At 38.3% G+C, this 13,100-nt stretch overlaps 1 protein-coding gene across 37 annotated transcripts in view; it reads left to right on the forward strand.

The window, feature by feature from the left end:
* CSNK1G1 (casein kinase 1 gamma 1) overlaps window positions 1–13,100 on the forward strand; it is a 189,430-nt gene that overhangs the window by 112,728 nt on the left and 63,602 nt on the right. The gene's annotated exons all lie outside the window — the stretch shown is intronic.

Genomic DNA, 13,100 nt, shown 5'->3' on the forward strand with positions numbered 1-13,100 from the left:
TTTGCATTTTTTGCCCTGACCATGTATTATTATTACTATAACTAATTTTTTAAAAGACTGCAGCAGTGGACGTATGGTCTCTCTCCTACCTCTTCCATTACCAAGGCAACCTGTTTCTGTCCCCATATATCCTCAGCCATGCTTTAACAGTTTCAGGCATAAGTTCAACAAATGATGATAAACCTTATTTCATTTCTATCCCAACACCTTCTTGTAGGAAGAAACAAAGCAAATCGTTGACTAGAATAAGCTGTCTTATGCAATAGGATTTCCTGTCTCTTAGGGGGAGGGCAGTTTTCAGGCAGAAGTTGTACAGTTTTGCATTCTGGATGTTGTGAGGGAGATGTGTGCGCTGGGTAGAAAGTTAGAATATGTGACCTTTTAAGACCTACTTGAATCTAAGATTATATAAAAAACTCTTAAAGACCACATGTTACTGTACAAGAAACATCCTGGTGCAGATATTTATACTTGGTATCTTCTACAGTTTCAGAAGACATAAACTTATTTTTTAGAAGTTGGGTTATAAATATAACCCTGGTTAAGATGGACATCCAATGGTCAGTGAAGCAAAATGGAAACATTATCTAGTGTTCTCACATAATTGAATGGCGGGCATAGGGGAGATTTTTATTTGCAAATTATGGTTCAAATTATTGAGCCTGAAATTGCTGGAGAATTTCCCAACTTATTCCAAAGAAAAGCAATATTTTTTAGATGTGAAACTTTGCAACTTATGTAATGACTCTAAAAAATTATTGTTATTCTTTCCTCACTGTTGGAAAGTCAAAGTTTTAGATTTTCTCCTGTGACTAAACCAAATACATTCCAGTTTTGTCTTATTTTTGCTTCATTCCTTCTTATATCACTGTGTTTTGATTTCTCACAGCACAAAGGGCTTTGCCATTGAACACAATTATGCTTTTCTTTTCAGATGTAGTTTCTATAGATTGTTCTGAGTACACAAGATTAGGAGTCAGGGACTTAAAGATTGACTCTGGATTCCTTGGAACTTGCTTGCCCTCCTGGTAGCTTTAGTATTGTTTGGTACAGTGGGCCAGCTTCATAAGATAGAACAGCGGTATTTAATTATGGTAAGTAAGGCTGTAAGCCTTGCAATCAGCAGATGAAAGCACCCTGTGAGTTGTAACCATCTTTCTTATCATTTTCATGAGTCATCTCTGTTGTGTTAATTGTCTTATAGTCACCATGGGTTAAGTTCCAATCTTATTTTCCTTATATGGGAATGTTTTTAGATTTTCCTATGCTCTCAGGGTCCTTTTACTTAGGAGAGTATATACATTGTCAATTGAAAATTTTTCCAGCCCACAAATCTTTTTTCTAGTACACCTCTCACTTTTGCTTGTATTGTAATATACAGGAACAGGACTTGGTGGATGACAGGTTTGGGGCGGAGATAAGCAAAACGAGTTGCCTAAACATATAGGAGGCCTAAACATAGGAGAGGGATAGTATGAGCATGAAGGTTTGTAGCTAGATTTGGGGCTGGCCACATGATAAGGGTTTGGTATATGTCTGGTAATTAAATAAAAGATGAGTAAACCAAAACCAAGCACGCAGCTGAAGTGGCAAGAGAGAGGGAGGGAGGGAGAGGGAATGAATCAGCAAGGGCAGGAACAAATGAAAGAGGCTGGTGGGGCAGGGAGGAATAGGCACATGGCAAGGAAAAAGGACCCTAGATAGAGAAATGAGAATGCAAACAGGTAAAATATGGTGGAGGCCTCTGACTTAGCCAGAAGGAGCTGTAAAGTTGCCTTCTATTACTGTTCTGAGTTAACTGTTTCTTAGGAACAGTGGTTTTGAACAAGAGCTTTGCCTTTTTTGAAGTGAGGTAATAATAGTTTATAACATTTTGAAATTTCAGTTGTACATTATTATTTGTCACTCACCATATAAATGTGCCCCTTCACCCCTTGTGCCCAGCCCCAACCCCCTTCCTCTCTGATAACCACTGAACTGTTCTCTTCATCCATGTGTTACTTTATCTTCCACGAGTGAAATCACACGGTATTTGTCTTTCTTTCTCTAGCTTTTCTCACTTAACATAATACTCTCGAGGTCCATCCATGTTGTTGTGAATGGCATGATTTTGTCTTTTTTTATGGCTGCGTTGGTCGATTCTATATATATATATATGCCATATCTTCTGCGTCCAATCTTCAGTCAGTGGGCACTTGGGTTGCTTCCACATCTTGGCTATTGTGAATAATGCTGCAGTAAACATAGGGATGCCTAAGTCTCTTTGAATTGTTGATTTCATGTTCTTTTGATAAATACCCAGTAGTGGGATAGCTGCATCATATGTATTTGTGTTTTTAGTTTTTTGAGAAGTCTCCATACTGTTTTCCATAGTGGCTGCACCAGTTTGCATTCCCACCAGCAGTGTAAGGTTCCCTTTTCTCCACATCCTCTCCAATATTTGTTATTTTTTGTCTTGGTGATTATAGCCATTCTAATGGGTATAACGTCATACCTTAGTGTAGTTTAGATTTGCATTTCCCTGTTGATAATGATGTTAAACATCTTTTCCTATGCCTGTTGGCCATCTGTATATCTTCTTTAGAAAAATGTCTGTTCACATCCTCTGCCCATTTTTTGATTGGGTTTTTTTGTTGTCATTGAGTTGTGTGAGTTCTTTATATATTTTGGAGATTAACCCTTTGTCAGATGTATGATTTGCAAATATTTTCGCCCAGCTGGTGGGTTGTCTTTTCATTTTGTTCCTGGTTTCGTTTGCCTTGCAGAAACTCTTTAGTCTGATTCCACTTCTTTATGTTTTCTTTCGTTTCCCTTGTCCAAGTAGACATGGGATTCAAAAAGATCCTTCTAAGATCGATGTCAAAGAGTATTGCCTGTATTTTCTTCTGGGAGTCTTATGGTTTCAGGTCTCACCTTCAACTCTTTGATCCATTTAGACTTTATTTTTGTGGATGGTGTGAGATAATGGTCTACTTTCATTCTTTTGCATGTGGCTGTCCTGTTTTTCCAACACCGTTTATTGAAGAGACTTTCCTTTCTCCATTGTATGTTCTTAGCTCCTTTGTCGAAGATTAGCTGTCCATCGATGTGTTTTTTTATTTCTGGATTTTCCATTCTGTTCCATTGATCTGTGTATGCTTTTTTGTGCTCATACCATGCTGTTTTGAGTAATATACCTTTGTACTATATTTCGCAGCTAGGGATTGTGATGCCTCCAGCTTTGTTCTTTTTTCTCAGGGTTGCTTCAGCTATTTGGGGTCTTTTGTTGCCCCATATGAATTTTAGGATTCTTTGTTCTACTTTCATGAGGAATGTCATTGGGATTCTGATCGGAATTGCATTGAATTTGTAGATTACTTTAAGTAGTAGGGATATTTTAACTATGTTTATTCTTCCAATCCATGAGCATGGAATATCTTTCCCTTTCTTTATGTCATCATTGATTTCTTTCAGTAATGTCTTATAGTTTTGTTTGTTTAGGTCTTTCACCTCCTTGGTTAAATTTATTCCTAGATATTGTATTATTTTTGTTGCGATTGTAAATGGGATTCTAGAGTTCTCTTTCTGTTATTTTGTTATTAGAATATAGAAATGTAACTGATTTTTTTAAGTTGATTTTGTACCCTGCAACTTTGCCATATTTGTTGATTATTTCTAATAGTTTTCCAAGGGATTCTTTAGGATTTTCTATATATAAAATCATGTCATCTGCAAACAGCAAGAGTTTCACTTGTTCTTTGCCTATTTGGACTCCTTTTATTTCTTTTTCTTGCCTAATTGCTCTGGCCAAAACCTCCAGTACTGTGTAGAATAAGAGTGGCGAGAATGGACACACTTGTCTTGTTCCTGTTCTCTGAGGGATGGCTTTCAGTGTTTCACTGTTGACTGTGAAGTTGGCTGTGGGTTTGTCATATATGGCCTTTATTATGTTGAGGTACTTTCCTTCTATATCCATTGTACTGAGAGTTTTTATCATAAATGGATGTTGGATGTTGTCAAATGCTTTCTCTGAGTCTATTGAGATGACCATGTTGTTTTTATTCCTCATTTGTTAAGGTGTATCACATTGATTGATTTCTGGATATTGAACCATCTCTGTGTCCCTCATATAAATCCCACGTGATCACGGTGTATGATCTCTTTAATGTATTGCTGTATTCGGGTTGCCAATATTTTGTTGGGGATTTTTGCATCCATGCCTATCAGTGATATCAGCCTGTAATTTTCCTTCTTTGGGTTGCCCTTGTCTATCTTTGGGATCAGGGTGATGTTGGCCTTGTAGAATGTTTTAGGAAGTGTTCCATCTTCCTCAACTTTTTGGAATAGTTTGAGGATAGATATTAAATCTTCTTTGAATATTTGGTAGAATTCTCCTGAGAAGTCATCTGGCCCTGGACTTCTGTTTTTTGGGAGGTTTTGGATTACTGTTTCAATCTCTTTACTTGTGATTGGTCTATTCAGAGTCTCTGTTTCTTCTTCAGTTTTGGGAGGTTGTATGAGTCTAAAAAGAAATGTATCCATTTCTTTTCAATTGTCCAATTTGTTGGCATATACTTTTTCATAGTATTCTCTTATATCTTTTGTATCTCTGTGGCATCCGTTGTAATTTCTCCTGTTTCATTTCTAATTTTATTTATTTGAGCCTTCTGTCTTTTTTTCTTAGTGGGTCTGACTAAGGGTTTGTCAGTTTTCTTTGTCTTCTCAAAGAACCCTCTGTTTGTTTCATTGATACTTTCTACTGTTTTTGTTTGTTTCAATTTCATTTATTTCTGCCCTAATTTTTATGATTTCCCTTATTCTTCTGACTTTGGGCTTTTTTTGTTCTTCTTTTTCTAATTGTATTAGATGCAGTTTAAGATTGCTTATTTGAGGGCCAGCCCTGTAATGCAGCAGTTAAGTTTGCACTTTCCGCTTCAGTGGCCCGAGGTTCACCAGTTTTGATCCAAGGTGCAGACATGGCACCGCTTGGCAAGCCATGCTGTGATAGGTGTCCCACATATAAAAAGTAGAGGAAGAGGGCATGGATGTTAGCTGAGGGCCAGTCTTCCTTAGCAAAAAGAGGAGGATTGGCAGCAGGTGTTAGCTCAGGGCTAATCTTCCTCAAAAAAATAAAAATAAAATAGAAATAAAGATTGCTTATTTGATATTTTTCTTGTTTGTTAAGATGGGCCTGTAGGGCTATGAATTTCCTTCTTATGACCACTTTTGCGGCATCCCATATGAGTTGATATTGTGTATTTTCATTCTCATTTGTCTCCAATTTTTTTTTATTTCTCCTTTAATTTCTTCAGTGATCCATTAGTTGTTCAGTAGCATGTTGTTTAGATTCCACGTTTGTCGCTTTCCCAGCTTTTTTCTTGTAGTTGATTTCTAGTTTCATATCATAATGGCCAGAAAAGTTACTTGATATGATTTCAGTCTTCTTACATTTATTGAGGTGTGCCTTGTTTCCCAACATATGATCTATCTTTGAGAATGTTAGTTGTGCACTTGAGAAGAATGTGTGTCTGTGGATTTTGGACGGAGCATTCTCTATATATCTATTTAGTGCATTTGGTCTAGCTTTTCATTTAAATCCACTATTTCCTTGTTGATTCTCTGTCTGGATGATCTATCCATTGATGTAAGTGGGATAAGTTCCCCTACTATTATTGTGGTGTTGTTAATATCTCCTTTTAGGTTTGTTAGTAGTTGCTGTATGTACTTTGGTGCTCCTGTGTTAGGTGCGTATATATTCACACTTGTTAGGTCTTCTTCGTGGAGTGTCCCTTTTATCGTCATACTGCCCCTTTTTGTCTCTCATTACCTGTTTTGTCTTGAACTCTACTTTGTCTGATATAAGTATGGCAACACCTGCTTTCTTTTGTTTGTCATTAGCTTGGAGTATGTCTTCGATCCCTTCACACTGAGCCTGTGTTTGTCTTTAGAACTGAGATGTGTTTCCTGGTGGGAGCATATTGTTAGGTCTTGTTTGTTAATCCATCCTGCCACTCTGTGTCTTTTGATTGGAGAATTCAATCCATTTACATTTAGAGTGATTATTTACATATGAGGGATTATTTCTGCCATTTTATTGCTTGTTTTCCAGTTCTTCTACTTGCCCTTGTTTCTTGCCCTGTGTATTTCAGGCTACCAGTTCAGTTTGGTAGTTCTCTTGTGATGGTTTTCTTAGTTTTCTCTGTGTTTAACATTTGTGTCTCTGTTCTGATTCTTTGCTTAGTGGTTACCATGAGGTTTGTATAAAAAGTCTCGTAGATGAGGGGCTGGCCCCGTGGCCGAGTGGTTAAGTTCGCGCGCTCCGCTGCAGGCGGCCCAGTGTTTCGTTGGTTCGAATCCTGGACGCGGACATGGCACTGCTCATCAGACCACGCTGAGGCAGCGTCCCGCATGCCACAACTAGAAGGACCCACAACGAAGAATGCACAACTATGTACCGGGGGGCTTTGGGGAGAAAAAGGAAAAAATAAAATCTTAAAAAAAAAAAAAAGTCTCGTAGATGAGATAGTCCATTTTCTGATTGCTTCTTATTTCCGTGGACTATGCTGTTTCAATCCCTTTCCTCTTCCCCTTTTAAGTTATTATTGTCACAACTTATTCCACCTTGTATTGTGAGTTTGTGGTTAAAGTGACAAGATTATATTTATTTTTTGTGTTTTCCTTCATTTATCTTTAATGTTATAATTAAGTGTCTGCTAACCTGTTCTGATAGACAGCTGCAATTTTCTGATTTTGTCTGTATATTTATCTCCTTGCTCAAGGCTTTTTTTTTTTTTATTGAGTTATTGATAGGGTACAATCTTGTGAACTTTCAATTGTACATTAACGTTTGTCAGTCATGTTGTAGGTGCACCACTTCACCCTTTGTGCCCACCCCCCACCCCACCTTTCCCCTGGTATCCACTAAACTGTTCTTAGTCCATAATTTTAAATTCCTCATATGAGTGGAGTCATACCAGATTATCTTTCTCTTGCTGGCTTATTTCACTTAACATAATTCTCTCAAGGTCCATCCATGTTATTGCAAATGGAATGATTTTGTTCTGTTTTGCAGCTGAGTAGTATTCCATTGTATATATGTACCACATCTTCTTTATCCATTCGTCTGTTGCTGGACACTTAGGTTGCTTCCACGTCTTGGCTGTTGTAAACAGTGCTGCAATAAACATTGGGGTGCATAGGACTTTTGGGATTGCTGACTTCAAGCTCTTTGGATAAATACCCAGTAGTGGGATGACTGGATCATATGGTAGTTGTATTTTTAATTTTTTGAGGAATCTCCATACTGTTTTGCATAGTGGCTGCACCAGTTTGCATTCCCACCAGCAGTGTATGAGGGTTCCTTCTTCTCCACAACCACTCCAACATTTGTTACTATTAGTTTTAGATATTTTTGTCATTCTAACGGGTGTAAGGTGATATCTTAGTGTAGTTTTGATTTGCATTTCCCTGATGATCAGCGATGATGAGCATCTTTTCATGTGCCTATTGGCCATCAGTATATCTTCTTTGGAGAAATGTCTGTTCATGTCTCCAGCCCATTTTTTGATTGGGTTGTTTGATGTTTTGTTGTTGAGTTGTGAGAGTTCTTTATATATTAAGGATATTAAGCCTTTGTCAGATATATGACTTGCAAATATTTTTTCCCAGTTAGTGGGCTGTTTTTTTGTTTCAATCCTGTTTTCATTTGCCTTGAAGAAGCTCTTTAATCTGATGAAGTCCCATTTGTTTATTCATTCTATTGTTTCCCTTCTCTGAGAAGGCATGGTGTCTGAAAAGATCCTTTTAATACTGATGTCAAAGAGTGTACTGCCTACGTTTTCTTCCAGAAGCCTTATGGTTTCAGGTCTCACCTTTAGGTCTTTAATCCATTTTGAGTTTATTTTGGTGAATGGTGAAAAAGAATGGTCAATTTTCATTCTTTTACATGTGGCTTTCCAGTTTTCCCAGCACCATGTGTTGAAAAGACTTTCTTTTCTCCATTGTATGCCCTCAGCTCCTTTGTCCAAGATAAGCTGTCCATAGATGTGTGGTTTTATTTCTGGGCTTTCAATTCTGTTCCATTGATCTATGCACCTGTTTTTGTACCAGTACCATGCTGTTTTGATTACTGTAGCTTTGTAGTATGTTTTGAAGTCAGTGATTGTGATGCCTCCCGTTTTGTTCTTTTTACTCAGGATTGCTTTAGTAATTCGGGGTCTTTTGTTGCCCCATATGAATTTTAGGGTTCTTTGTTCTAATTCTGTAAAGAATGTCATTGGGATTCTGATGGGGATGGCGTTGAATCTGTAGATTGCTTTAGGTAGAACAAACATTTTAACTATGTTTATTCTTCCAATCCATGTACATGGAATGTCTTTCCATCTCCTTATGTCGTCATCCACTTCTCTCAGAAAGGCCTTGTAATTTTCATTATATAGGTCGTTCACTTCCTTAGTTAAGTTTACCCCAAGGTATTTTATTCTTTTTGTTGCAATTGTGAATGGTATTGTATTCTTGAGTTCTTTTTCTGTTGGTTCATTACTGGAGTATAGAAATGCTACTGATTTATGCAAATTGATTTTATACCCTGCAACTTTGCTGTAGTTGTTGATTACTTCTGAGAGTTTTCCAATGGATTCTTTGGGGTTTTCTATATATAAGATCATGTCGTCTGCAAACAGCGCGAGTTTCACTTCTTCCCTCCCTATTTGGATTCCTTTTATTCCTTTTTCTTGCCTGATTGCTCTGGACAGGACCTCCAGTACTATGTTAAATAAGAGTGGTGATAGAGGGCATCCTTGTCTCGTTCCTGTTTTCAGGGGGATGGCGTTCAGTTTTTGCCCATTGAGTATGATGTTGGCTATGGGTTTGTCATATATGGCCTTTATTATGTTGAGGTAGTTTCCTTCTATGCCCATTTTGTTCAGAGTTTTTATCATAAATGGCTGTTGGATCTTGTCAAATGCCTTCTCTGCATCTATTGAGATGATCATGTGGTTTTTATCCCTCAGTTTGTTGATGTGGTGTATCACGTTGATTGATTTGCGGATGTTGAACCATCCCTGTGTCCCTGGTATGAATCCCACCTGATCATGATGTATGATCCTTTTGATGAATTGCTGAATTCTGGTTGCCAAAATTTTGTTTAGAATTTTTGCATCTATGTTCATCAGTGATATTGGCCTGTAGTTCTCTTTTTTCGTGGTGTCCTTGTCTGGTTTTGGTATCAGCGTGATGTTGGCCTCATAGAATGTGTTAGGAAGTGTTCCATCTTCCCTAATTTTTTGGAATAGCTTGAAAAGGATAGGTATTAAATCCTCTTTGAAAGTTGGTAGAATTCCCCAGGAAAGCCATCTAGTCCTGGGGTTTTATTCTTTGGGATGTTTTTGACTGCTGTTTCAATCTCTTTCCTTGTGATTGGTCTGTTCAAATTGTCTGCCTCTTCTTGAGTGAGCTTTGGGAGATTGTAGGAGTGCAAGAATTTATCCATTTCCTGTAGGTTATCCATTCTGTTTGCATATAGTTTTTTGTAGTATTCTCTTAAAATCTGTTGTATTTCTGCAGAGTCTGTTGTTATTTCTCCTCGCTCATTTCTGATTTTGTTTATTTGAGCTTTCTCCCTTTTTTTCTTTGTAAGTCTGTCTAGTGGTTTGTCAATTTTATTTATCTTCTCAAAAAACCAGCTCTTTGTCTCATTGATCCTTTCTACTGCCTTTTTCGTTTCAATAGTATTTATTTCTGCTCTGACTTTTATTATTTCTCTCCTTCTGCTGACTTTGGGCTTCATTTGTTCTTTTTTCTCTAGTTCAGTTAGGTGTGCTTTAAGGTTGCTTATTTGGGATTTTTCTTGTTTGTTAAGATGTGCTTGTATTGCGATGAATTTTCCTCTTAATACAGCTTTTGCTGTATCCCATATGAGTTTGTATGGCATGCTATCATTTTCATTTGTTTCCAGGTATTTTTTGATTTCTTCTTTAATTTCTTCAATGATCCATTGCTTGTTCAGTAGTGTGTTGTTTAGTCTCCACATCTTTGTGCCTTTCTCGGCTTTTTTCTTGTAGTTAATTTCTAGCCTTATAGCACTATGATCGGAGAAGATCCTTGGTATTATTTCAATTTTTTAAAATTTGTAGAGGCTTGCCTTGTTTCCCAACATATGGTCTATCCTTGAGAATGTTCCATGTGCACTTGAGAAGAATGTATATTCAGCTCTTTCAGGGTGGAGTGATCTATATATGTCTATTAAGTCCAATTGTTTTAGTTTTTCATTTAGCTCCACTATTTCCTTGTTGATTTTCTGTCTGGATGATCTGTCCATTGATGTGAGTGGGGTGTTGAGTTCCCCTACTATTATTGTGTTGTTTTTAACATCTTCCTTTAGGTCTGTTAATAGTTGCTTTATGGATCTTGGTGCTCCTGTGTTGGGTGCATAGATATTTATAAGCGTTATTTCTTCTTGATGAAGTGTCCCTTTGATCATTATATATTGTCCCTCTGTGTCTCTCTTGACCTGCCTTATTTTGAAGTCCACTTGGTCTGATATGAGAATTGCAACACCCGCCTTTTTTTCCATGCTATTTGCTTGAAGTATTGTCCTCCACACCTTCACCCTGAGTCTGTGTTTGTCCTTGGGGCTGAGGTGTGTTTCCTGGAGGCAACAAATTGTTGGATCGTGTTCTTTAATCCATTTTGCCACTCTGTGTCTTTTTATTGGAGAGTTCAATCCGTTCACATTGAGAGTGATTATTGATGCATGTGGACTTAATGCTGTCCGTCTTTCGCTCGTTATCTTGTTTTCCTGCGTTTCTTTTCCTGTGTGCTTTAGACTACCCATTTAATACTGCAATTTCTTGTGCTGGGTTTCTTAGCTTTTTCCTTATTTATGATTTGTGGCTCTGTTCTGTACTTTATTTTAGTGTCTACCTTGAAGTTTGTATTTAGAATCTCGTGTATAATATAGTCTATTCTCTGGTGGTCTCTTACCTACTTGACCAATACTGATTTAGACCCTTTGCTCTTCCCCTCCTAAATAATTATTTTCATTTTTTATTCCAACTCGTCTTATTCATTTGTAGTTAGAGTGCTAAGATCGTCCTTGTTTTGGTAGTTTCCTTACCTTTACCCTAATGCTATAATTGAATATTTGCTATCCTGTTCTGGATCTATCCATTGGTCTCCCTAGTCTGTGGATTGTGTCCCCTTTCTCCCTTTTTTCCTTTTTCAAGTATGAGAGCCTTCTTGAGGATTTCTTGTAATGGAGGGCTTTTAGTTACAAATTCCCTTAAATTTTGTTTGTCTGGAAAAGATTTAATTTCTCCCTCATATCTGAAGGAAATTCTTGCCGGATAGAGTATTCTTGGCTGAAGGCTTTTATCCTTTAAAGCTTTGAATATATCACTCCATTCTCTCCTAGCTTGTAGGGTTTCTGTAGAGAAATCCGCTGACAGTCTGATAGGGGCTCCTTTATAGGTTATTCTCTTTTATTTCCTTACTTCCCTGAGTATTCTCTCCTTATCATTCCTATTTGCCAACTTTACTACTATGTGCCTTGGGGTAGCTCTTTTTACATTGACAAATGTAGGAGATCTTAAACCCTCCTCTACACACATTTCTCCGTTGATCCCTAGATTTGGGAAGTTCTCTTCAATAATTTCGTTAAGCACACTTTCTACTCCATTTTCCATTTCCATATTCTCGGAAATTCCTATGATCCTTATGTTCTTACTCCTCATTGAATCCATTATCTCTCGGAGATTTTCCTCATTTTTTTAAATTCTTAGTTCTCTTCCTCTGTCTGGTGCCATTCAGCCTGTCTGTCCTCGATTATGCTAATTTTCTCCTCTATGTTGTCTACACGGGCATTCAGGGAATCCGTATTCTGTTTTATCTGGTCCATTGTGTTTTTCATCTCAAGTAATTCTGTTTGATTCTTCTTTATGATTTCAGTCTCTTTTGTGAAGTAACTCCAGAACTTGGCTGGTTTCTCTATCTTTGTCTCTACCTCAGTCAGTTTTTTGATTATAGCTGCTCTGAATTCATTATCACTTAGTTTACCTAATTCCAAGTCCTCAGGACTTAATTCTGTGTTTTTATTGTTTTCCTTCTGGTCTGGGGCTTTTATAAATGGATGGTAGAGGAGCGGTTTTTTCTCATGGTGGTAGAATTTAGTTGCAGTTACAGCTTGTCGCCACTAGATGGGGTTTGAGAGCGGCGTGTTATGAGCTCTCCGCCTTGGGGCAAGATGGCTGCGCCCACTGGCTTCGCTTTGGGCGAGGGGCTGTTACTCACACGTGCTGGTCTGGGTTCACATCAGTTCTGTTCTCTGGTCTCCCAAGGCCCTTGATTTATGGGGTCCCCACAGACGGAAGATTCCCCCCCCCCGTCAGCGGGTCTCCACTGAATCAGTGGCAGGAGTCCTGGATGATCCCTGGTGGCGCGGCCCCTCCCCCGCTCCTTCCCGACCCACGCCGCAGGATCGCAGACTCTAGGGGAGGGAGCGATGTTCTCTCCTACCGTTCCAGCCCTCCGAAGGTGTAAGCAAAGTTTATGATCTCCGCCTTCTTGGTATTGTAGGTCTCTAACGAGCTGGCATTATTTTTGTTCTCTGAAATTCAGCTCTTCCAATCTTTTGTTGTATTTTGGAGGGTAGAGAATCCCAGGTCAGCTCACCCCCGCCATTTTGCTCCTGCTCAAGGCTTTTTAAACTTTCTTCCCCCCCTCCACCCCCCAACGAGGGCCTTCTTGAGTATTTCTTGTGGGGAGGCGTGTCTTGTGGCAATGAACTCCCTCAGCATTGTGTTTATTTGGCAAAGTTTTTATTTCTCCATCATGTCTGAGGGATATTTTCTCTGAATAGTGTATTCTTGGCTTGAAGTTTTTGTCTTTCAAAATTTTAAATATATCATCCCACTCTCGTAGCCTCTAAGGTTTCTGCTGAGAAATCCACTGAAAGCCTGATAAGGGTTCCTTGTAAGTTGTTTTCTTCTGCCTTGCTATCCTTACTGTTTTTCCTTTATCATTGACTTTTGCCAGCTTTACTAGTGTATGCCTTGGAGAAGGTCTTTTTATATTTATATAATTAGGAGCTCTATTAGCTCCTTTCACTTTTACTTTCAGCTCCT

Source organism: Equus caballus, chromosome 1 (genome assembly GCF_041296265.1).
Source record: "Equus caballus isolate H_3958 breed thoroughbred chromosome 1, TB-T2T, whole genome shotgun sequence".
Classification (NCBI taxonomy): domain Eukaryota; kingdom Metazoa; phylum Chordata; class Mammalia; order Perissodactyla; family Equidae; genus Equus; species Equus caballus.